Consider the following 23,877-nt stretch of genomic DNA (forward strand, 5'->3'; position numbering starts at 1 on the left):
AAAAGGTGGAGTTTTGGCCAGTGTCTGTCCCACAGTGGGCTCAGTGTCAACAACGTCTATTTCATCATTATAGTCTTATCAAGTGTATTTTATTGTACTGCAAAACTCAGTAAACTGAGAATTGTATTTCCCAAATTTCCTTGATGCTAAGGTTTTGTATGTTAATTAAATAAATTTGTGCTGACTCGAAGTACCTATGTAAGATTTGAAGGAAAGGAGAATAAATGCCGACCATCAGCTACAACCATTGTAGTAACCATTAAAACCAAGCAACAAAATAAAATGAGCTGAGGCAAGAGCTTTGAAATAATTTGTTATGAAGTATAAAACTAAAATTTCCAAAATTTTTAAGTCACACAGAAAAGAAGTATGAGCTTTTCTGCAGTGTTAATAGGAAAAGTGAAATATCCTTTGTAAGTTATCTTCCTCTATGTTTTATAACATACATCTTAGTGTTGTGCAAATAATTTGTAAAATAAATGTGAAGAGAAAAGATATTTGTTTTAAAAAATTTATTGATGAAATGTTTAATCAAAATCAAATGTGAAGACTACTGATCTAGGAGACAAAGAAATAGGCCAACAATAATTATGTGGGGGGCATTATAGTTTAAAAAGCAATAGAAATTTAGATATATATGTCTACATATATGTTATATAGAAAACACACAGGTACACACACATATATATATACATACACATACATATTTCTGTGAGCACTGTCATTATCAGACTATTCAATGCCAGTGGTCCAACGTTGAAGCCTTTATCAGATATGAACATATTTCTAAAGTCATTTATTTCCATTCACCAGGTCAATGATTTTTGGCTGCCACTACTATGACAAGGATATTAAGTTATGAAAACGTTTATCAATGTTCTCCTTCAAAAGAAATTTGAATGATGCAGGTAATAGACATGATGAATTGTCGGCCAAAAGGGCCAGGTGAAGCTCATCAAAAACAGTTCAAATTCTGCATGAAATTTTAAGCCAGATTTCCAAATATGTAAGACCTTCTCATTGACCAAGCAGCTTAATCTCAAAGGCTAATGCTTCTTATTCTCAACTACATCGTATGATCTTGTGATAGATATAACAACAGAAGTCCTGAAGATGATTTCTGTAAAAATAATTCTGGAAAAGACTTTAAAATTCCGAACTTTTATATTAAATTAATTTCATCAATGAATATTAGACAAGGCCAGATAGCTTTTCTAAGAAATATAAATTGCCTAATAGTAATGCATTGAGATAGTGCATATTATACAAAAATGTAATACCATGTATGGTACTTTCCAATAGCCTTCTTATTTTCATGAAAATGAGATCTAAATTGCTGAACAGAAAGAACAGATCTATTTTTGCCTGAGCTATATTTTTAAGAGTCAAAATTTAATAGAGATACTTTACCCTAAATCCTCTATTACTCAAAAAATTTTTACATTCTTTTCTAGGCATTTTCATCACACTCTGACAGTAGAGATGATGAATCTTAGAACATGAAATCATTAGCCAAAATGACCTCCCGTAGAGATGCTCAAATAATAATAGAAAAGGGATATTGAGTGATTAGAAATTATCTAAAAGATTTTCACAGATGCCTCTCTATTTTCTTCAGCATTCTTTAAAATGCAATAAAAAACAGAAATAAAGTGAAGAGCTGCCTCTGTTATCTAAAATATGTCATATACTGTAGAAATTTAGACGAGTGAAAGCCTACATACGTGGTAAAGGTGTCTCCTTAGAGATACTTCACCATATGGAAACCTAAGGAGACAAGATGCTCAAGATATTCACTGTTCAGAAGCCAATAACCACTTCCATGCATCTGAACATCGCTTACTCTGAGATACACTACTTTGAGCTGATGTGAAAATTTGCAAACCGTATATTTCAGTGAAGTCTGCCAGCCTCTAGCATAGTGGTATTTTTATTACTCCAATAAAAATTGTTACTTTTACTCTACAGTATGAATTATATAAGTAGCATATATTTGAGTATCAAGGAGCTATACTAGGAGAAAAGTACCGAGATAGTACCTTAATTTTAGTACTATAATTCATAATAAATATTGAATTGTGCTTCTTGTCAGTGATAATATGTTTCTAATCACAGAAGGTGAGGGATTCTATTTCTCCTATATTTTCCATGAATGATAATGATATCAGAGCAACAATAACCCTACACTCTTTTTTCAGTTTTTACTATATGGTACCAGCTTTTTAAAGTTGTTTTGTGCATTATCTCATTAATTTTCAGAACAACCCTAGGAGGCTGGCATTATTTCAGAGCTCTATTACAGATAAGGAAATGAAGGCTAAAGAAAGGTTAAGCAAATTGCTCAAAGTTAAATGGCTGTGTCAGATCTGCACTTCGAGCTATGTGATCCCAAAGCCCATGCTCTTAACCACTAGGTTATTATATTGCTCTTCCTTGAAGTAAAATGTTATGTCTGATACCAAGGCAAGAAAAGCTTTTTATAGAGCCTGTTTTTCACCTATGACTCATTTTTTCTGCCATAAAATTTTAATAAGGACATGAAGGGTCCTGGGGTGAGCACTTTCCAGACCTCTCAGGCTGTTCTTGACAGGCACTTGCAGAGATCATGACTCATTCTTCCTCTGTCATCCTGCAAGTGGGCTGTGTGTGACACGGCAACCCAGAATCCAGACTCTTTCTCCACGGCTCATGCAAGTCTGCGACTGAAGAAATTCGGGGATGGTTTGGACAGTGGGATTGAGGAAAATAAATAAAATCTATACAGCACTTTTTCTGTTAGGTAAAAGTAGACAGAATCATGGTATATAATAAATTATTTATAAATTTACATAATAAAATATTTATTATGCAAAACCAATCATAAAATGCTGCATCATCAAAAATAAGGTGATATTTACAAAGAAATTCCTCTTAAAATACGCTTGGAACATCTACCTATAAATATTATTTATTAAACAAATATTTCTAGTATTTTTTAAGTGATGACATATTATTTGTTTACCAATTTCAGAAAGACATTATTTAATGAATAAGAATCCTCTACATTTACTAAATCAAACCCAAAATGATTTTCATTACCAGTTTATAATGTTTATATATTTAACCGTGAAGAAGTTGTGACAGTGAATGGTTTAAGTTGCATTTTCCTCAGTGATTTAGAAGGAATTCAGGTAGCAGTGCCTATAAAAAGTATGGGTTCATTTTCTTAGTTTTCAGTACAATATATGCAAATAAAATAAAAGCAATCAGTACACAAAAATTGCCGCTAAATAAAAGTAGTTAAGTTGAAAAGAAATTTAATTTTTTAAATCAGATAAAGCCATTTCTCTGGCAAATGATACTGATTAAAGATAAACACTTTGTTTATAGCTTTGTTGAATTTATCAATGACGTGTGCAATAATTTTTCACAAAAAATTTTTATTGCATTTTTCTCTTTTTAAAACTTCTTGTAAGTAGCAAATTAGTATGTTTGATGTTATAATACAACAGTAACACTGGTATGTTTGATGTTATAATAGTAACACTTATCTTTTCAGAATCCTGAATAGGATGAGTCTGGACTTTTCCTTTAAGGAAGTCATCAGTGTAATATAGAAAAATCTCATACATGTGAGTTTATTCTTCCTTTTCACTATAGCATAATCCTGGAAAATACTTCAGGATGGCAATTCTGGCTAACGTCTCAGCACTATACAGGTATATGATTGGCTATATGCCATAAAAGGAAAGGTTCAGTTAAACTTTCACGTCTCCAAATATATATGTCTTCAGGAAAAGTCATACTAGGCCTTACCAAATTCAGTGTCATTTAAAGTTATTCTATAAAGAATATGGCAAAAATTTAGATATATGGAAAATTACACATAATGGGCAAAAATACAAATAGTCCAATGGGCAAATTCTTGGCTACTGGAATGCAAGCTAGGTTCCAGCCACAAAAAATAAGCTATTGTTTGATACTCCTCTCACTTAGTTCCTCTTATCATGTGAATTTTCACTGTATCAGTTCATATTGTATTGATACCATTTTTATTATTTTTCCTCTTTACTGGTCTAGTTGTCACTAAAAAAGAAAGCAATTGATAGCAAGGATGTAGGTGCTGTTTTTAGCATCAGAAAATTATTTGAAACAGAAAATTTTAAAAATTAGAAGCATGAAAGTACTTTTAATCTACACAAAATTCAAATGGAAAACCAATTTATTGATTGAATAATTTCCAGGGTATAATAAAATATTTCAAATTCATGTCATAAGCTAATGTAGTACAAGCAATTGGTGTCCAACAAATGATGATTGTCAATGGGTGAATGATATGAGCATATTTCTGGGAAGCATTTTTCAACATAAGGACTGACCCAACATTTCTTCCCACTATAGTTTTCTATCTCTTCAGTTTCTTTAAAGTTACAAATGCAGCTTATCTACATTATCAATAATGTCACTACAAATAAGACCTCTTTTAGGTCTCTTTCTAGTTTCTTTCTTTTTTTTTTTTTTTTTGTCCATCACTGCCAAAGTGATTATTTCATTTTAGCTACCCTGCCAGAGAAATTTGAGCATATTATTTCCTATTTTCTGCAAAGAGTGCTCCACCTCATCACCCAATTTGAGTTATCTCAGTTAGTCTACTGGCAGTAGTACACTTTTCTCTATAATGCAAAACAAAGAGGACAGACTTTTTAACCATGAAAAATAAAATCTATTCTACATTAACAATAATAGCACATGGTATATACCAGAAATGTGGCAAAAAGACACCCATGACTCTCTTGGTATCTCTCACAGTTCTTAACATTTTGTTGAAGTACTGTGTTGTAAAGGTCCTTGAATGTGGACTCTGTGAATTAGGTTAAGTTTCTAAATATCTTCGAGTCTTGGTTTACATACCAGATGAGAGGTGTATTAAATCAAATATGATAAATAATCCACAGGGTTAATAACATATGTGTAAAAACATTAACAAATTATAAAACTATCAAAGTGATGATGAAAGTTCTATTATTAATGATGATGATTGTGTGACTAACTACACACTGCAGCAAAAACAAACTTGTATCTAATCCTATCTGTGGACTGCTAAGGGGCTGTGTGGTACACGTTTTGAAGAACACAAAGTTCTATTACAGACTTTGGAACAAAGAAAATCACCCCCTGGTAATTACAAAAAGACAATATCATGTGGTTTTAATATGGTTTTATACTCTTGTGAGTATACGGGCACCCTACTAGCTTGAAATTCAATTCAATGACTATTTTTGTTTGTTTGTTTTTCCCTTTTTTACCACCCTATCTGTGATGGGCACTGTGCACATAAGTCAGACACTCACAGGCCAGTTTTTCCCACTGTCCATATTCTGACCCAAAGTGCTTACAATTTTCTACTTTTTCCTTTGGATAAAGTGTCAGAAAAATGATGAAAGACAAGAGAATACTAAAAACAAAACAAAACAAAAAATTAACATGGAAAAAATTGGAGGTGTGAAAGGCAGTTTAATAAAAAACCTAAGCCTGTATTTTGATAAGATTTAAGTAAGTAAAGAAGTTTCTCTCCACAGAGAAATAAAAAATTGAACAAAACCTGAGGGAGTTCTGTTATATGCAAACTTGTTGAAACTCACAATCTGTGTATGGCTTGGAATGGTTTTTGACTATTAAAAACTCCTTCCACAGTGTATGTTTCCTAAGGCTGCCATAACAAATCAAATTGAGTTGTTTAAAACAACAAAATTGTGTTATTTCTGGGTTCTGGAAGCTCAAAGTCATAATCAAGGTATTGTCAAGCCGTGCTCCCACTGAGGGCTCTATGGAAGAATTCTTCCTTGCCTCTTTTGGGTAGCTCCTGGAAATTGCTGACATTGCTTGGCGTTTAAATGCATCACTCCAATCTCTGACTTAGTCTTCACATGGCCTTCTTTCTTTGTGTCTCTCCTCTCCCTCTGTATCCAAATAGCCCTCTTCTTTCTCTTATAGAAACACCAGCTATTAAACTTAGGGGCCACACTAATCTAGTATAACCCTAACTTGGTTATACCTGCAAAGACATTATTTCCAAATCAGGTCACATTCACCGGTGCCAGGCACTAGGGCTTGAAGATATCTTTTAGGGCAGATGACTCAACCCACTATTAAAGTAAAAGAAGGATTCTACTCAAGCCTAAATTACATAATAGGGGACAAAGATCAATAGCACAATATGGATTTAAAAGGAGTGATTAAAGAATTAAATTAGATCTATATGTGTTACCTGAAAACTGACTACATAATACAATCTGCAAAATAGGAGGGGGAAAAACTGTTTTCATATACTATTCTCTCAACACAGAACACTTCCTTTTTATTTCAATTTGTTTGGGGTACGAGTGGTTTTGGTTACATGGATAAGTTCTTTACTGGTGATTTCTGAGATTTTAGTCAACCCATCAGCCAAGCAGCATACACTGCACCCAATATGTAGTCTTTCATCCCTCACTCCCTCCTAAGCATCCACCCCACTCTGAGTCCCCAGAGTACATTATATCATCCTTATGCCTTTGCATCCTCATAGCTTAGCCCCCAACCCACAACACTTATAAGTGAGAACATACGATATTTGATATTTGGTTTTCCATTACTGAGTTACTTCATTTAGAATAATGGCCTCCAGCTCCATTCAAGTTGCTGCAAACGACATTATTTCTGCCTCTTTGTGGCTGAGTAGTATTCCATGAAAAACACAGAACATTGCTGTGACCACATGTGTGGGTTTTTTTCTCCACCCACAGTAGCCAATTTTCCAACACCAGCAGAGCATACTGAATCCTAACACTAACTAGAATTAGTGCAGGCCCCACCAGGTTAAAAGCTCAGTCCCACAAGACTGCCCCCTACTTCAGATGTCAATTGCAAATCCCAGGTTGTTCTACCTATGCTTCCGACCCAACAGCTATAAACCAGAGGTTCCCACAGCACTCCTCTTGGGTTCAATTATTTGCTAAAATGTCTCACAGGACTCAGGAAGACACTTTACTTATATTTACTTGTTTATTATAAAAGGACACAAATGAACAGCCAGATAGAAGAGATGCATAGGGCCAGGGATGTGGCAAGTTCCACAGCTTTCATGCCCTCTTAGGGTGCATGGCCTCCTCATATCCTCCACATGTTCACCAATGTGGAAGCTATCTGAACCCTGTAGTTCAGGGATCTTTATGAAGGCTTCATCATATAGGCCTGAGCAATTATTAACTAAATTGTCAGTCCCTCTTCCCTTCCTGGAGGACCAGGGGAGGGGGCTGAAGGTTCAAAGCTTCTCATCAGGGTGTGTTCTTTCTAGTGATCAGTCCCCATCCAGGAGCCCACCAAGAGTTGCCACATTCATAAAAAGACATTTCTATCACCCAGGAAATTCCAAGGAATTAGGATCTGTATCAGGATCCATGGTCAAAGATAAAATATAAGGGAGAAAAAAGTACTTAGCATCCTTATAGCTCAGAAAATTACAAAGGTTTTAGAAGCTCTGTGCCAGAAACCAGGGGCAGAGACCAAATATACATTTCTTTTTATATCACAATATCTCACAGTCTTTTAGAAAAATACTACATATTGGTCATCTTTATAGCCACATAAAATAAAGGTTAAGAGAAAACATTAAATGTGAACCAAATAATAGCTGAAATAAAGAATACAATAGATGGGTTAAGTAGTCATATAAATCCTGTGAAAATAGGAATATATTATTCAGAAAGACAATACTATCTCAGAAACCACCAGAAAAGACTAAGCTGATATAAAATATATAAAAAAGCTAAAATATATGGAAGATTGAAACAGAAGGCCAACATCCAAAAGATAGAAGTCTTTAAAGGACAGAGAAATGAAAACAAAGAGGAGGAAATATTTGAAGAAACAATGAAAATAAATTTCTAGAATTAAAAGAAGATAAAAAACCTCAGGCTGAAACGGTTTATATAGTTCCAGTATGAAAAAACAACACACAAACAGATTATGGTGAAGTTTAAGAATATCAAAGACAGGCTCCGGCCGGTTGTGGGGTGGGGGGAGGGGGGAGGGATAGCATTAGGAGATATACGCCAACATGGCACATGTATACATATGTAACAAACCTGCACGCTGTGGACATGTACCCTAGAACTTAAGTATAATAAAAATATATTTTTAAAAAAAGAATATCAAAGACAAAGAGAAAATTAAAAAACCTTCCAGAGAGAAAGAAAGGATTGATAAGGATGATGGACATAAAACCTCCATTTCTGAATTAGATTTTCTCTGTTTTAGGTGCTAGGAATTTAACCAAAAAAATAAAAGAGCCATAAATGCTGAAGCATCTGGTAAGCTTACAGCAGAGTCTACTGATGGAACGTAATTTCAATTCTTTTTTGTAAACCTCGAAATGTGTAATTATTTAGTGCAAGTATTTTTACACATTCCTTTTTCTCCATTCAAAGAACTTTTCTTTGGCAAATATTTTATAAGACAAAACTTGATTCTGTTGAATGTTTCATCAGATAGAAATGCTGAAAATTATAATCATTCTTAATTCCATTGTGGTCAATAATAGAAATTCATTCCATTAAAAGTAGTGATACTGACAAAAATTCTTCCCAGAAGTCAATAAACTCAAATAGCCATTGTTGGTTTTGAAAATTAAAACTTTAACCTTTCAATCTCTCAGTTTTTAATTTGTGCAGCTCTTCCCCTGCTCCTAAAGTAATAAGTTTTATTGTCCTCTCATTTGTGATATATTTTTAACAATTGCAATTGACTAAAAGCTTTGAAAGACAAAGTTTTGTAGTAGTTGATACATTGAATAATTTGATGAAAGATTTCCAAGTAATTTTAAACAATAGACAACCCAAATTTACTGAACTTGTTTACCAAAAAAAAAGTTCACTTTTTTCTGGGACACTAAGATTGTAAGAATTTTACAAAGTAGCTCTTCAAGTCCAGCGTTTCTAAAATCAAACTAGTATTGGGCGGTAAAGAAAACATGTACTGTCATGATGAAGTATTTCTCTTTTAAAATTCAACATTAGCTTCTTCACAAATATGAGGTAATTCATTTACTCAACCCATAAATATAAGACATATTTGTAAACCTCAACAACTCTTGATTTCTACTTCAATCACTAGAGAATCAAAGATGTTCAGATTGATATCTGTGAGTTGCAGATATCAGTGTACTGTGTGCACTACAGCCAGTTCCAAATATGATTCAGCTTGATAGAACTAGGCAGAATTTTTTTACCATGATACTATACTCCACCAAAATTTATATTAGAATAATTTCATCTTAAATATTGGATTTTCAAAGTAAGTTTAAAAATAAAAATAAAAATAAAACAGGAGTGGTGGCCTCACTCCTATGATCCCAACACTTTGGGAGGCCAAGGCAGGAGGATCACTTGAGCCCAGGAGTTTGAGACCAGCCTGAGCCACATAGTGAGACCTTGCTTCTACAAAAAAAAAAGTTTAAGAAGTAGCTGAGTGTGTTGGCATGCACCTGTAGGCCCAGCTACTTGGAAAGCTAAGGCAGGAGGATCACTTTGGCCCAAGAATTCTAGGCTGCACTGAGTTATAATTATACCACTGTACTCCAGCTTGGGTGACAGAGTGAGACCCTGTTTCAAAGTAAATAAAAAATAAACGAATAAAATTAAAGTAAGTTTACAATAAAATTTACAGTAATGTCAGGTGTATTGTCTCTGAATGAGCACTCAAAGCTTTATTTTGATTTCATAAATTGGTTGAAAATATTAAGCTATTATTGGAAGTAATTTGACTGATTTTCTGTTAGAATCACCCTGATAACACTAATAAAAAACTGGCATTCTTCAACTGTTGGCCAAGTTGTTCTTTCAATGATAGGGCCAACTTACTAACAGCTATGTTTCACTTTTCATACATTTGCAGGAAACCACAGAATCTAAAATGTGTGGAATAAATTTATAGGAACAATCGTTTGATCTAAATGAAAGTTATGTAACGAAAATTTAACACACTTCCTGCTACTGCTCGTGTTAAATTGCATCCATGGGCATTTTTTAATAGTTAGCAGTTTTTGAAGTATATATTTTTGCTTCTTTAGCAACTTTGTATCTTCTATTTTTCATGTGATTAGTGATAACATGTTGGCACCGACAATGGATGGTAAAGATTTCGTAACTAATCTATGCAAGTCGCACATTTATTATCAACTTTCTTGGGAAATAGAAAATCAGTCCTTAATTTTAACTAAATGTGTACTTTCAATATTTTTAGCTCTTTGTTGTCAAAAGGGCTTTAGTGAAAAATCATTACCAAATAATAAGAAGCAATAATAGGATTACCTTAAAATTATTGACAGAACCACTAAGCAAGTGTTTTCAGATGGCTGATGATACACTTGACTGCAGAACTTCTCAATTCTATTTCCCAGACATATTTTATGGACATCTAAATTATAACTTTCCTTGTTTCCAGTTGAGTTCCACTGACGCTACCAACTCATAGTCTGCTGGCTTCAGTGCTTTTCACAGGGCATTGCACAGGCCACAACACAACTTGCTTCTCCTACCACCATCCAAGCAATTACCAATGACCAAGTACCCTTCATTTTATTGATAAGTGCCCTGCTGGCTGACTATAAAGTGGAGGAGTTAGCTGAGTGCATCTAGCAAGGGTGGAAAACAACAGGGTATCATGGATCCTGTTTCCCATTTGGCCACAGGTTAAAGTGAGAACTGTGTTTACTGCACATACAGCTTACACACCGAAAGATGAGACCAGTTGGAAAAACAAAGTGAGGGTCTATCTAACCCATCCAGTTTTATTTTAATGTAACTATAAATTATAATAGTTTATTTAAAAATAGTAAATTCATAATGAGTACTAAACAGGATGCCAGGGCAATAGTTTAAACCTGTGATCATAGGACATCTGTTAACTGTATATTTAAGGTTTATTATAATAAACATAATAATAAAGATACCAAAGAGGCTTAAAGTTTCAACATGTTATTAAACAAGGAAGATATTAATATGGTCAGCCCTTCCTGTTGCTGTTAGAAGATGAGATTATGACCAGGTCCCAGCTGTCCCCTAGTTACATCTTATTTCAGGAAAGGTATCTAAAAAAAAACCATAATCAGTCACTTAGAAAATACGAACTCAAAAACTGCAAATCTCACAGTTCCAAAGACTAATTTAAAAATAACCTTTCGAAATAAAAGAACCTCTGTTTTAGGATAGTAGGTTGAGCACAGAAGTATTCACCATCTAGCAGTTTTAGGTCATCCAAAATTAGACATGTCCCACATTGGCTACACGATTTGTTACAAATGGGACTGGAAATTTTTGGTGTAACTTGGAGTTCATACTGGGAAATCTGCAGTGCAAAGGTCCCTTCTGCCAATTCTTCTCAAAGAAGTTAGAATCGTGGTTACCTGGCAGCTTCTGTGATCTAAAACATCATAATCTTACACTTCAAATTTCTAATTCAACATAGTAGATAGGCGTGCAGTATAGAACTATGCCATTATGACAGCTATGAATCTGTTTATTAACTAATGGTAAAAGAGAACAAAGGTAAGCTTACTGACATAAGCAGTTAATCAATTTTGAGCCCAGACCATTCTGAGGTCATCAAATTTGTTCCTGTGTGGCTTTTTTTTCCCATGGACTTCAGAGAATGATACATATCCATAAGTTCTTGAAGTGCTTTGAAATAAAAGGTGGCCTTTTTTCGGAAAAGTCTAGAGAGAAGACAATCATGCCACATAAAGTGGAGACCATAATAGTTATTTTCCAGATCCATAAAAATTCTATTTCTTTCTAGGCAATCCTTGATATTGGCTTGGTTTCATCATTAAATGTGTTCTCTTTGAGTTAAGATAATATAGTTCCCAAGATCTATGTCATACCATCAGAAAAAAGATAAACTTGGGCCAAACATGATGAGTTTCTCCTCATGAAGTTAAGGTTTACTCAGAAGATTCTGTTTTCTTACTCAGAAGCCACGCTCTTTAAACTATCAGGTGTTTTGTTTCTATGTTTTAAATAGAGATTGTATGTGGTTGTGTGTGTTGACTTCAAGAGTTTCACCCTGTGACTAGTAGCTTCATTCTGTGAGCTTACAGTCAGATCTATGGAAAGAATGGGGGATTCAATGTGTGGCCTCAGCCTCCCAGATTCCATAGTTTGACCCCAGCCAAATGCATGCAAATGATGTCAGAAATGAAGTTTGCATTTGGGGTCTGGATGGCCTATTTCCTCTTCTTCCCTTACCTCTCTCAGATACGTTATTGCTTTTTCCATAAAAATCTCTGAAGTCTCCTGCATTGAGGGCTTGTTTAATCCCAGAGTGGAGACACACCACATTCTTCTGCTCACAAACATGCAGGCCACACATTTGTGAGAAACTCCTCTATTCTTTATTCATGTTCAAGCACATCCCAAGAGACTCTAGATGGAAGAGGTCATCTTTAACTCAAGAAGAGATGGTGGCCACCTCTGAGCTTGTTTCCAGCTCCTGTTGACAGCTTAGAAGAGGAAGAACAGGCACAGGCTGCTCCTTTGCTATATGGAATGATTCTCTCTATGGCTTTGGTAGGTGACTGGAAAGGCCTCACACAGAGTATTAGGCCCTTTGTGGCATAGCCAGACCTCTTGCACAAAGAACCAGAGAAACAGAAGTCCTCAAATATATAACCAGGAAGGGATGGTGACAAAATAAGAAGGGGGAAAAAAAAACAAACAGACACTGAAAAAAGTAAGTTTTCTGGCCTAATAACACAGAGTTCTCCAATACAATTCACTTGATTGGTGGAACGAAACTTTACCCTTTCTCTAAGCACCTAGACGTGTGGTGGGCAATTACATGGGGCTCTCAATATTTCTTCCCTCTGTTCAGACATGAATGTATCAGAGAGGAGGTTCCCTAGAAGAATGGAAGGTAGCATTCAGGATTGTGTGCAGTTCATATTCTGCTGAGCCAGAAAAAAAATTGGACTCATTAGAAAAGGGAATACACTTGCCTACCTCACAGTTTTGTCTTTTGTTGTACCAGTATGAAAGTGATTTTTAAATCAAAGTAAATTACAAATGAAGAGAATGACTTCTCCCCAATGTTATCTTTGCACACTCAACACATGGGTGGACATTTCATCCTATTTGACATTTTGAAAATTCTATACAATATAATAGAACATCAAGATCAGCTATAAATATCTCCATAGTCCTGGAATAAAATCATCCAGAGCTCCAAATGCCATTGGCTTCAAAAGAGCAAACTACCCAGCAATTTTATCTGGAAGCCTGATGTTAGTGCTCCCCCAGTTTATCTTGCACAGAAAGCTGTGCATTGCCAAAGTCATGGGTGTCAAGCTTGAACAAGATGGTCCTGGAGCATGGGAGGAAAAGACTGACTGTCCAGACCTGTGAGGGAAATTGACTTGGGAAAGGTCAGCCTTAAAGCAATAAGGTAGGATCCACAAAGAAACTGAACATTTAAATCACAGCCTTGAGTATTATCAAGATGACATCCTTGGACAGGGGTCATCATTCTGCAAGGCACTGTGCTAGCCTGGGAGGCTTCTGAAGGGAAAGAAAGAAATTAACTTCTGGCTGGGTGTGGTGGCTTACACCTGTAATCTCAGCATTTTGGGAGACTGAGGAAAATCACTTGAGGTCAGGAGTCCAAAACCAGCATGGCGAAACCCCGTTTCTACAAAAATTAACTGGGCACGGTGGCGCATGCCTGTAGTCCCAGCTACCTGGGAGGCTGACATGGGAAAATCACTTGAATCCGGGAGGCAGAGGTTGTAGTGAGCTGAGATCACACCACCGCACTCCAGCCTGGGTGACAGAGCCAGATCTGGTCTTTCTAAAACAACAACAACAACAACAACAAAAAGCAAAACAAAAAACAGAAAAAAAAAAAGAAGAAGAAGAAAGGAAAAAGAAAGAAAAGAAAGCAACTTCTACGAGTTTGAGCCATTTGACAAGCCTTCAACTTTTCCTTTTCTTTCAATTCTCATGACAATTTTATGAGGTTCCTTGGGAGGATTCTTAACATATCTTCACATGAATAGACTTACTGAAATGACTGATATTCTCCATTCTCTTTGTATGTGTTTGGATGTTCATAGCCAGCAGGGAGGCTGTTTTCTTGAATGTTCACCAGTTTTTGCTCTCTCCATTTGAGGTCTTTGCTTACCAAACACCAGTTGCATTTCCTCACAAACCAGTTGCAATTATAATTAGATAATTTAATAGAGTAGTAATGAATGTATCAATGAAATAGAGTGAAAAATAAAGAAAGCTGTCATTTCCATGAAAACTAAATTGAATAATCTGGAAGGACTCACTTTAAAGGCGAGTCGCTAAAATCAAAAAAAAAAAAAAAAACTGTAGTCAAATTAGCCATGATCTAGACAACTATAAAAGAACAGGTGTGAGGATAATGGAAGTGGGAATAAAGGTCTAGGAGGATTCTGTGCTTAAACTTATTTCAGTCCATTTAAAAACAAGAAGAAAAATAAGAAAACTTTGGCAATTCATCAAGGATATTGGTTTTGAAAACATAAAAAAGGAAGGACTCTAACCAGTGGGCCACATTTCAAGAAAAGTCCTTAATCTTGCATGAAAATATTGGATAATAAATACATTTTATGTGCTTAAGAAAGGATTTCGAGTATAATATATACTATTGCTTGTTCTCACTTGAACTGGTTTTATGATTGACTAACCAACTAGTGGCCCTGCTTGTGTCAGACATGAGGGCTTCCACTGAACTCTAAGCTCCATTTTACACATGAGGAAACTGAGAATCAGAAAGGGTATGTGATTTCTCCAAAGGCTATAGCTGGGTAATGGCAGAGCTAAGAATTGACTTTTAGCTGTATCTAAAGTGGATTTGGTTATAATTCTATGTTTACACTTCTTAAGCTCCTTATATTCTTTACTTTTGATCTCACTCTGCACTTCAGTCCTCCTCTGAATCAGCTCAGAACCTCACAGGCTTCTTAGACTGTGGGTGAGTTCAGATGGGCTTCAATTGAGTGCCTTGGGAAACATCAGCATCCAGCGCCTCAGTTGATGCTCTCCCCTGTGTTCTGTCCAAGCTCTTGGTCCTAGAGTCTACAATTTTGCCCAGCCTATCCAGGCTGACTTCTTTGGACAGGTTTACTTAGCCCTTATTGGACCTCTATCAACTCCTGCTCTGTGGCTGAAAGACTAATTATGCCTCCCCATCAAATCTGGCCTGGCATTCAGGAACCTCTTCCTGAATCTGGTGTACCTGTCATTTCATCTCATCTAGATGGTTTCTTGTAAACATGGGCTCTGGTTTCATGAAGGTCATGTTTTCCTGTGGCTTGGTGAGAAACCAAAGTAGACATTTTCTCATTTTCTTTTAATTTTAACATTATGCTTTTAATGTGAGTTTTCAAGATAATGTTTCTATCTCAAATATTCTAGTAGACTCCATATTAATTTTGTATGTTACTAGACCCTTGGCAGAGCTTTCCAAAGCCATGTATAGACAAGGTGATCAGCTGCTTCTAAATCCATTTCTTTACTCCCTTCTTGACCTCTTTGGCCTTTTTCACTTTCCATCTGGCTTCAGGCAAAAGTCTTCCTTTGAGACCCCCAAATCGTAGGCCAGTGATCACAATACTGAACCAACTCTTCCTCCTTGCTGTAGCTCACATAGATTAAATAGATCTTCATCTATTTCCATGCCAAGTTTCCTAGCTATGGAAAAGGAAAACTTGTGTTCCCAGGAATATTTCCTTACATTCATTGAGTGTATGCTAACATTTATTGAACCTATACCATGACTAGTCCTCTACAAAATCCTTTACATGTATTATCTTATTTATTCTTAAATTCGCCTTAAAAATGTACTGCCATTATTCCAATTTTAAAGATAATAAAGCAGAGAGGTTACATGATCTGTCCTAGCTTGTGCAGTTAGGAAGTGGTGGCATCAGAATTTGTAGGAAGTTTGTCTAATCATAGATGCCTGGGCATAACAACTTCTACTTCTCACCTGACGCAGTCTGTAATTCTTCCATGATTAAATCCATAGAAGACCATGGGACATTTCATATAAAGGGACATAACGCACTCACTTTCAGGTCCCTTAGCCAAAATGGGTACTAATGAATAAAGACAGAGGAAGCTAGGTGGGAAAGGGTGATAGAGCCTCTGGTCCAGTGTTGTGGGGAGCTGATACAGGGACTCAGGTTGTTTGATTAAGGCAGTAGCCCTTTTAGCATAAGGGTGATTGCTTGGTTTTGCTTCTTGCTGCAAAGATATCCTGTGTCCCTGCACTTATGGGAGGGGAGATGGGGGAAGAAGCAACTTGCAGTTTTTTTTATCAGACAGTGATGTGTGAATAGACCATTAGTTGTAATTTGCAATCCAACTTCATCAATACTATAGGTCATGGAAACTCTAAGAACTGTGCGAGTGGTTGGCTGCTTTTGTTAATTTCCAGTGCTATTATGAGCTTTTTGTCATTTCCTTTGTTTTGTAAAACATTTTCATAAGATGCTGAGAAAGATGATGTTGGACTATGATGATGCTGGACTATGATGCTCTTTTTAGCAGAAAGACTACTACTCTCCTCTGCTCTGTTATGATGGTTATTCTCAATAAACCTGTTATCAGCTTCCAACTCTTAACTCCATTTGTTTCAATAACATTGAATGACTATCTCAGAAATCCTAATCTTACTTTCTTATTTGTACCACTACCTAAACCACAACTACCCAGGATGCCCTCAACTATCAAACTTCCCCAAATCCCCTCTCAAAGATTATTCACCATCTAACCATCCCTCCTCTAAAGCACCTTGGAAAACATAGAGCACAACACGATATTATTTGGTTTAGTTACAGTTACACTTATGAGCCTTTCCCACCTTTCTCACAACTCACTCAGCAAATCTCTAGCTGTATGTATTCATTCATTTAACAAATACTTATTGAACACCATTATGAAGCATTGTTAAGAAGATAGAACATTAAAAACAGCCATGTCCCAGCTTTCATGGAAAGTGACATCCCATGAGATGAGACAAATGTTTACAAAGTAAATCAATAAATGTATGATAGCCAGTGATAAACAATTCGGGGAAAAATAAGACCTCATAAGAGGAATGTGGTTTTTAGGTAGGGTAGCCAGAGAAATCCTCTGAGAGGAAATGACATTTGAGTTAAATGAGGCCAAGCCATGATGCTATCTGGGAGATAAAAGACACACAGACAGAGAATGTTAAAGTAACAACATGTGCAGACCCCTTGGGCAGGAGGGTCCTTGTTGTGTTTTAGGGCTAACAAGGGCACAACTGGAGTGGAAAAGACAAGACTGATCACTTTATGACCATCTCTTTCTATTGTTCCTGGGTCTGTGATGATCTGCATTTGGGAGAAGGTACACAACACAGCCGACTTGACTCTTGAGATGCTGGTGCTTTTCAGTCATTCTTTGATGCTAACCTATGCTGGACAATCCTGCTGTATCATCTCCACTAGCTCCCGATCTTACTCCTCTTGACAGCACTTCTGAAATTTCCCACCCTTCCACCACCCACCTGTTTACTCTCCTGTCTCTTGCTGACTTCATCACTGTGGTCCATTTTCCAAAGAGACATAATCAAATTGTCTCAAAATAACTAACAATTCTTTAAATATCACCACTTAATCCAACTCATATTTAAATTCTGACCTCCTGCTTATCACCTGACTCTGAACTCACAGCTTAAACTTGCTGCTTACATTTCCTGACTACTAATTCCTTGTGACCTGATTTCTGCTTCTACTACTAAATTTCCAACATTTCATGCTTCGCCTACTTTGTCCCCAATATAACTCATAATCTTTTCTGACCAGATTTAATAATCTCTTCCAGCTGCTCATTCTCCTGACACTACCTGCTGATTTTGACAGTATTGGCCACCCAAATCCTGGGAGGTTGAACAATGAACTTTGTAAATGAACTGATCATGTAAAATCCAAAATTTACTCTCAGAGCCACTGTGAGGACTGTGGCAATTTCCTTGAACTGCCCATGCCTCAGTTTCCTCATTTATAAATAGGAGTAAGAATATTATCTGTTCCCTATTATTGTTATGGGTATGAAATAATCCTTAAGAAGAGGTTAGTAAAGTACAAGTCCATGCACACATTCAATAAAATGTTAGTTCTTATTATTTTAAGAGTATGGAGACCCTTCTCATGTGTTGACTTCTGACATAATGCATTCCCTTTGTTCTTTTCAAATTTTCATCTCATTCTTTGCTTATGTCCATTCAAACTGAAAAGTTACTGTGTGTTAATACAAGGTGGAGGAATTGGAGATACAAAACTGAGTAAGAGATGAACCTTTTCCTCAAGGAACTCACAGCCTAGGGGCCTTTAAATCACCCTTTCATTCTTTATCCAAGGATTTCATAGTTGCCCCATAAACCTTGAGCTCTTTGATCTTTCTTTCTTGGTTTTGGCTCATCAGAAAACCTTCCATTCACAAAGGTAAACTGTTTTACTTTGTTCTAGTCACCCCTAAATTCATACCTTCAGGCTTAACCTATGCCCTGTAAAGTCCAGCCTTCCCATTGGACAATTCTGCTGTGAGTACCACTATCTTTGTCTGCAGTTGCCTAAGTCCCAGCCCATGTACTCTTTGAGGAACAGGAGAGTTCTCTCTCAACCTTCGTTCTATTGATGGAGACTCAGAGACCCCTCCTGAATGCAGCTGTTCAGCACGTAGGTCCCAGCTCTGGCTCCGGCTTTGGGGTCTATGATAAACAATCTTCAAGGAGTTCACTTCAATCAAGAACACAGGTTGCCTCTGGCTCTTAGGAGTTAGCATATCATCATAGTTGTGGCTTCCGGAGCATTACATCCCAGCTCAGATAAAGCTAGTGTATAATTCTGCAACAGTAGTAAGGAAAAGTTGGATTCTATATTGGTTACCTTCTACTGTGTAACAAACCACCCCAAAATGTAGTAGCTTAAATCCACAATTATTTGTGATTCCTCATGAATCTATAGATTGACTGGGCTTTTCTAATCTGTAGTAGCTTGGCTTGGGCTGGATGGTCTAGGAGGGTCTCACTCATTGATGGCTCAATATCATTTGGACCCCAAAGATGACAAAATTATCCACTGACAGATATTGACCAATATGGCAGGCAGACTTAGAGCATCATAAAGCAGGCAGGTTCAGGGAAGGCACTACCTGGCTGTTTCAGATTGTACATCTTTCCCCAGAGAAGGTGACACTTTTAATAGCAGGAGTTATGTGGCCCTATTTAAGGGAAAGAAAACATCAAGACCCTTCAGCAACAAACTCCACTCCCTATTAAACATCACCCTCAAGATTTCCCTTCAAAGGCACTCAGAACTTTCATGGTCCAGATGCTCCCTGGATTTTTCAGTGGGTCAGGACAATATTCTTTCTTCCCTCATGCTTCCTAAAATGGGTCTTTTGGTTTCAAGCAATGCTTCCCACCTACAGCCTACTAATGGCTACAGTGGTGGCATTTTCAGGCTCCATGTCAAGACCATGTGAGAGATCTGGGCAGATCTTCTTGTCTGCCAGTCACCTATTTTGTGAAGGCATAAATCCATCTCTTCTGAAAATGCTATTTAATGATAATATTAGTATTTCTGTTTTTAATTTTTCCCTTTAAATTCATTTGATTTTCACATCTTAATATCTGTTTTCCCAGCTACTCCAATTTACCCAAGTTTCAAACAATGATAATAATTAACCAGTAAACTTTTATTGAGTGCTTGGTATCTTCTGGGCATAATGTGAAGGCTTGTAGAGGACTGTTTTAATTAATCCTCAAAATAATGCTGAGATAGGCAGGATTAGCTCATTTACTTGGGAGGAAACTGAGTTTCAGAGATTTGCTCAAGATCATGCAGGCCAGTCAGTCCTAGGACATGAGAGAAGATGGAAGGGATAGTTGCTCCGCGGCCAAAAACAAACAAACAACACTTCTAATTCCCATGTGCCATGTTATAAGCAGCATAACTTCCCCATTCTGCCTCTGGAACCAGGAAGATCTCAGTTAAAACCTAAACGTACACCACAGAAGGACTACTCAGTGACCTGTATTTCGGGCTCTTTATCAATCCAGACTCACAGCTGACTGTCCCCTAGGACTCCAGGTGTATCACAGTTGCACTCAGTTCAATCAACTCACCACTCTTAGGGGGAAAAATCATAATGGAGCAGCATTTTCAGTTTCTCTAAAGAATAATTTTGAGTATGTTCTCAAACAATGGAATGTCAGGGGGTTATTCGTTCATTTTGGAGACAAAGCATTAATAAGCAGCTAAAGCAGGAATTTATCATGGATGGCACAGCTGAACCCTAATATTTCACTACCCCCACATCGTCATGACACAGCTGTACAGAACAGTGTGAAATCATGAGAAATAATGAGTTGTCTGTGAAAATGTTGTAGGCTGAAATCCTAATGAGCTCTTTAGGCTGAAAAGCTTAAGTATTTCTATTTCTATAGTGGGAGCTTATACAAATAAACTTATGTATGTAAGTGTAATATAAAATCAGAAAATGGTAACAGGAATATTAGGTGAAACTTTCTCTTCCATGCATAGTCCTGAGTTGTTATTCCCACGCCCAAACCCTCTTCCCATATCCCAGAATGAAGAAATAACTTTGGCCCATTTCTAAAAGTATTTGCTTCTATTAATTCCGTTTCAAGTGACCCCTAGATTTTCATTAAAATATTCTGGAACACAGGAGATATTTTCATTGGGCATATATCTGAGCTTGTAAGAAAAATAGGGCTGGATGAGGTGGCTCACACCTGTAATCCCAGCACTTTGGGAGGCCAAGGGAGGCGGATCTTGATGTCAGGAGTTCAAGTCCAGCCTGGCCAACATGGTGAAACCCTGTCTGTACTAAAAATACACACACACAAAATCAGCCAGCGTGGTGGTGTGCACCTGTAATTCCAGCTACTCGGGAGGCTGAGGCAGGAGAATTGCTTGAACCTGGGAGGCAGAGGTTACAGTGAGCAGGGATTGTGCCACAGCACTCCAGCCTGGGTGACAGAGTGAGACTGTGTCTCAAAAAAATAAAAATAAAAATAAAGCTTCTCTTCTGTTAAACTGTTATATTTTGTGCCTATTTGTCATGGCAGTTTAGCCTACCCTATCTAACACATAGGGGAATAACATGGTTTGGTAGGATGGTGCACTGGATCAGTCACAATAGCCCAGGAAGTCCTTCCACCATTGGATCCTGCCACATACCATGTCCCCACTCCTCCAGGTACCTTCACACCTTGCCCCTTCCCAGGCCCAGCAGCACTTGGAAAATGGACCCAAGGAACCATATGTTACTCCAGCCCTGGCAGAACTGCTAGAGGGTACGAACCCTAAAGCCATTCTGGTGACCCTCCCAAATACCTGAAGGCAAATAACCTGAATTGGTTTGGACTTGCCTGAGATTTTCCAATGCCTCAATTGTATCATAAAAGCCAGCAATTTCATAACTCATCTACTCACTCACTCGCCCATGGGGTTTCTAGGGATTCCTTCTAGTGACAGAGCCACCAGTTCCTTAGAGTGGAGATGTTTCAATATAAAGGTTTCATCAGGAGCTTCCCTGATTGTGCAGCAAGCACTTTGTTTTATGAGAAAATGTTTGACTCTTCTTACTGGTGCAGATACAGAGGGGGACAGAGGAATTCCTATGTGATGTTTAGGTGTGTGACAAACACCTACAGTGAAGATGAGAATATCTCCATCCTGAAAACAAACCTAGAGCTAGCAAAGGGAAGGCAAAAGATATGGACAAGGGTCCAAAGATTTCACATACACACTGGGTGTCAGATAGAATACTAAAACTATCATGGTAAATCAAATCCATTAAACACACTTAAAATACCACAAACGTTAGCGGAATCCTATCTCATAAACAATACTTATTTTAATCAGCCTTTCCAAAAGCTTTTTTTTTGAGACGGAGTCGTGCTCTATCACCCAGGCTGGAGAGTACAGTGGTGCGATCTCAGCTCACTGCAAGCTCCACCTCCCACGTTCATGCCATTCTCCTGCCTCAGCCTCTCGAGTAGCTGGGATTACAGGCGCCTGCCACCACGCACGGCTAATTTTTTGTATTTTTAGTAGAGACGGGGTTTCACCGTGTTAGCCAGGATGGTCTCGATCTTCTGACCTCACGATCTACCCGCCTAGACCTCCCAAAGTCCTGGGATTACAGGCATGAGCCACTGCGCCCAGCCCTCCAAAAACTTTTAAGGTATCAACTAGATCATATCAAAGTTCAAACTTTCTGAAATAAGTTAGCAGCCCCCTAAAAACCGTCTGGGATGCCTTGGGAGATAACTGGAGAATTGAAAGACATTTGTTAAGTTTTTGCAAATGTTTGGAATTCTCAAATATCTTAGTGATCATAGGAGTGTGGACAATGCTTTCTCTCTTTTATGCCTTCGAATACAAATGATGAATGTGGTCATAATGACAAAAGGGAAATGCCAATGATCTAGGGTCCTCTGATTATGCCTACAAACGAAAATGGCTGAAAGACCTAAATGTTCAAGCAAAAACTATAAAACTGTTAGAAGAAAAATAGGGGAAAATCTTCACAACATTAGCTTTGGCAATTATTTCTTGGATGTCACACCACAAGTGCAGGCAACTAATAATTTCTCTATTTAAAATTATAGAGACAAAGCAGATTGGTGGCTGCCAGGGCTGAAGGATGGGAAAGTGGGGAGTTAGTGTTTAATGGATACTGAGTTTCAATTCTGGAAGATGAAAAAGTCCTGGGGTGAATAGTGCTGACAGTGGCACAGCAATGTGAATGTACTTAATGCGACTGAACTGTATGCTTAAAAATGGTTAAAATGGTAAAATTTTTGTTTATCTTAAATAGATAAATTATTACATTTGTTCACTGTATCAAAAGACACTGTCAACAGACCAAAAAGGTGATCCACAGGATAGAAGAAAATATTTGCAAGCAATATATCTGATAAAGGGTTAATATCCAAAATATGAAAAGGACTCCTAAAACTCAACAGCAAAAAATAAGCAACCAAGTTAAAAACATGGACAAAGGACTTGAATGGAAATTTCTCTATAGAAGACATACAAATGTCCAATAAGCACATGAAAAAATGTTCAACATCACTAATAATTAGTGATATGATTTTGTCCTGTGTCCCCACCCAAATCTCATCTCAAATTGTAATCCCCATGTGTCAAGGGAGGAACCTGGTGGGAGGTGATTGCATCATGGGAGAGGTTTTCCCCATGCTGTTCTCGTGATAGTGAGTGAGTTATCATGAGACCTGATGGTTTAAAAGTGTGTAGCACTTCCCCCTTCTCTCCTGCCACTATGTAAGAAGTGCCTTGCTTCCCCTTTGCCTTCTGCCATGATTGTAAGTTTCCTGAGGCCTCCCCAGCCATGCAGAACTGTGAATTAATTAAACCTTTTTTCTTTATAAATTACTCAGTCTTTATAGCAATGTGAAAATGAACTAATACAATTAGGGAAATGCCTATCACCACAATGAGATGCCACTTTATACCTGATTGGATGGTTACTATCACATGCACACACAGAGAAAATAAACATTGGCAAGGATGTAAAGATATCAGAATCCTTGTGTATGGCTAGTGGGAATGTAAAATGGTGCAGCCACTTCGGAATACAGTATGGCAGTTCCTCAAAAACTTCAACAGTGAATTACCATAGGATCCAGCAATTCTGCTTCTGAGTATATAACCAAAAGAATTAAAAGCAGGAACTCAAACAGGTATTTTTACACCAATGTTCATAGCAGCATTATTCACAATAGTCAAAAGATGAAAGTAACCCATGTGCA

General features: G+C 37.2%; 1 long non-coding RNA gene across 1 annotated transcript in view; it reads right to left on the bottom strand.

Moving 5' to 3' along the window:
- Positions 1–2,507: 2,507 nt before the first annotated feature.
- LOC103892209 (uncharacterized) overlaps positions 2,508–23,877 on the bottom strand; it is a 201,015-nt gene continuing 179,645 nt past the window's right edge. The window contains exon 3 of the long non-coding RNA XR_656431.4: positions 2,508–2,702. This is a non-coding gene — a long non-coding RNA (uncharacterized LOC103892209). The remainder of the gene's footprint in view (positions 2,703–23,877) is intronic.

The sequence above is a fragment of the Pongo abelii genome, chromosome 14, assembly GCF_028885655.2.
Source record: "Pongo abelii isolate AG06213 chromosome 14, NHGRI_mPonAbe1-v2.0_pri, whole genome shotgun sequence".
In the NCBI taxonomy this organism is placed as follows: domain Eukaryota; kingdom Metazoa; phylum Chordata; class Mammalia; order Primates; family Hominidae; genus Pongo; species Pongo abelii.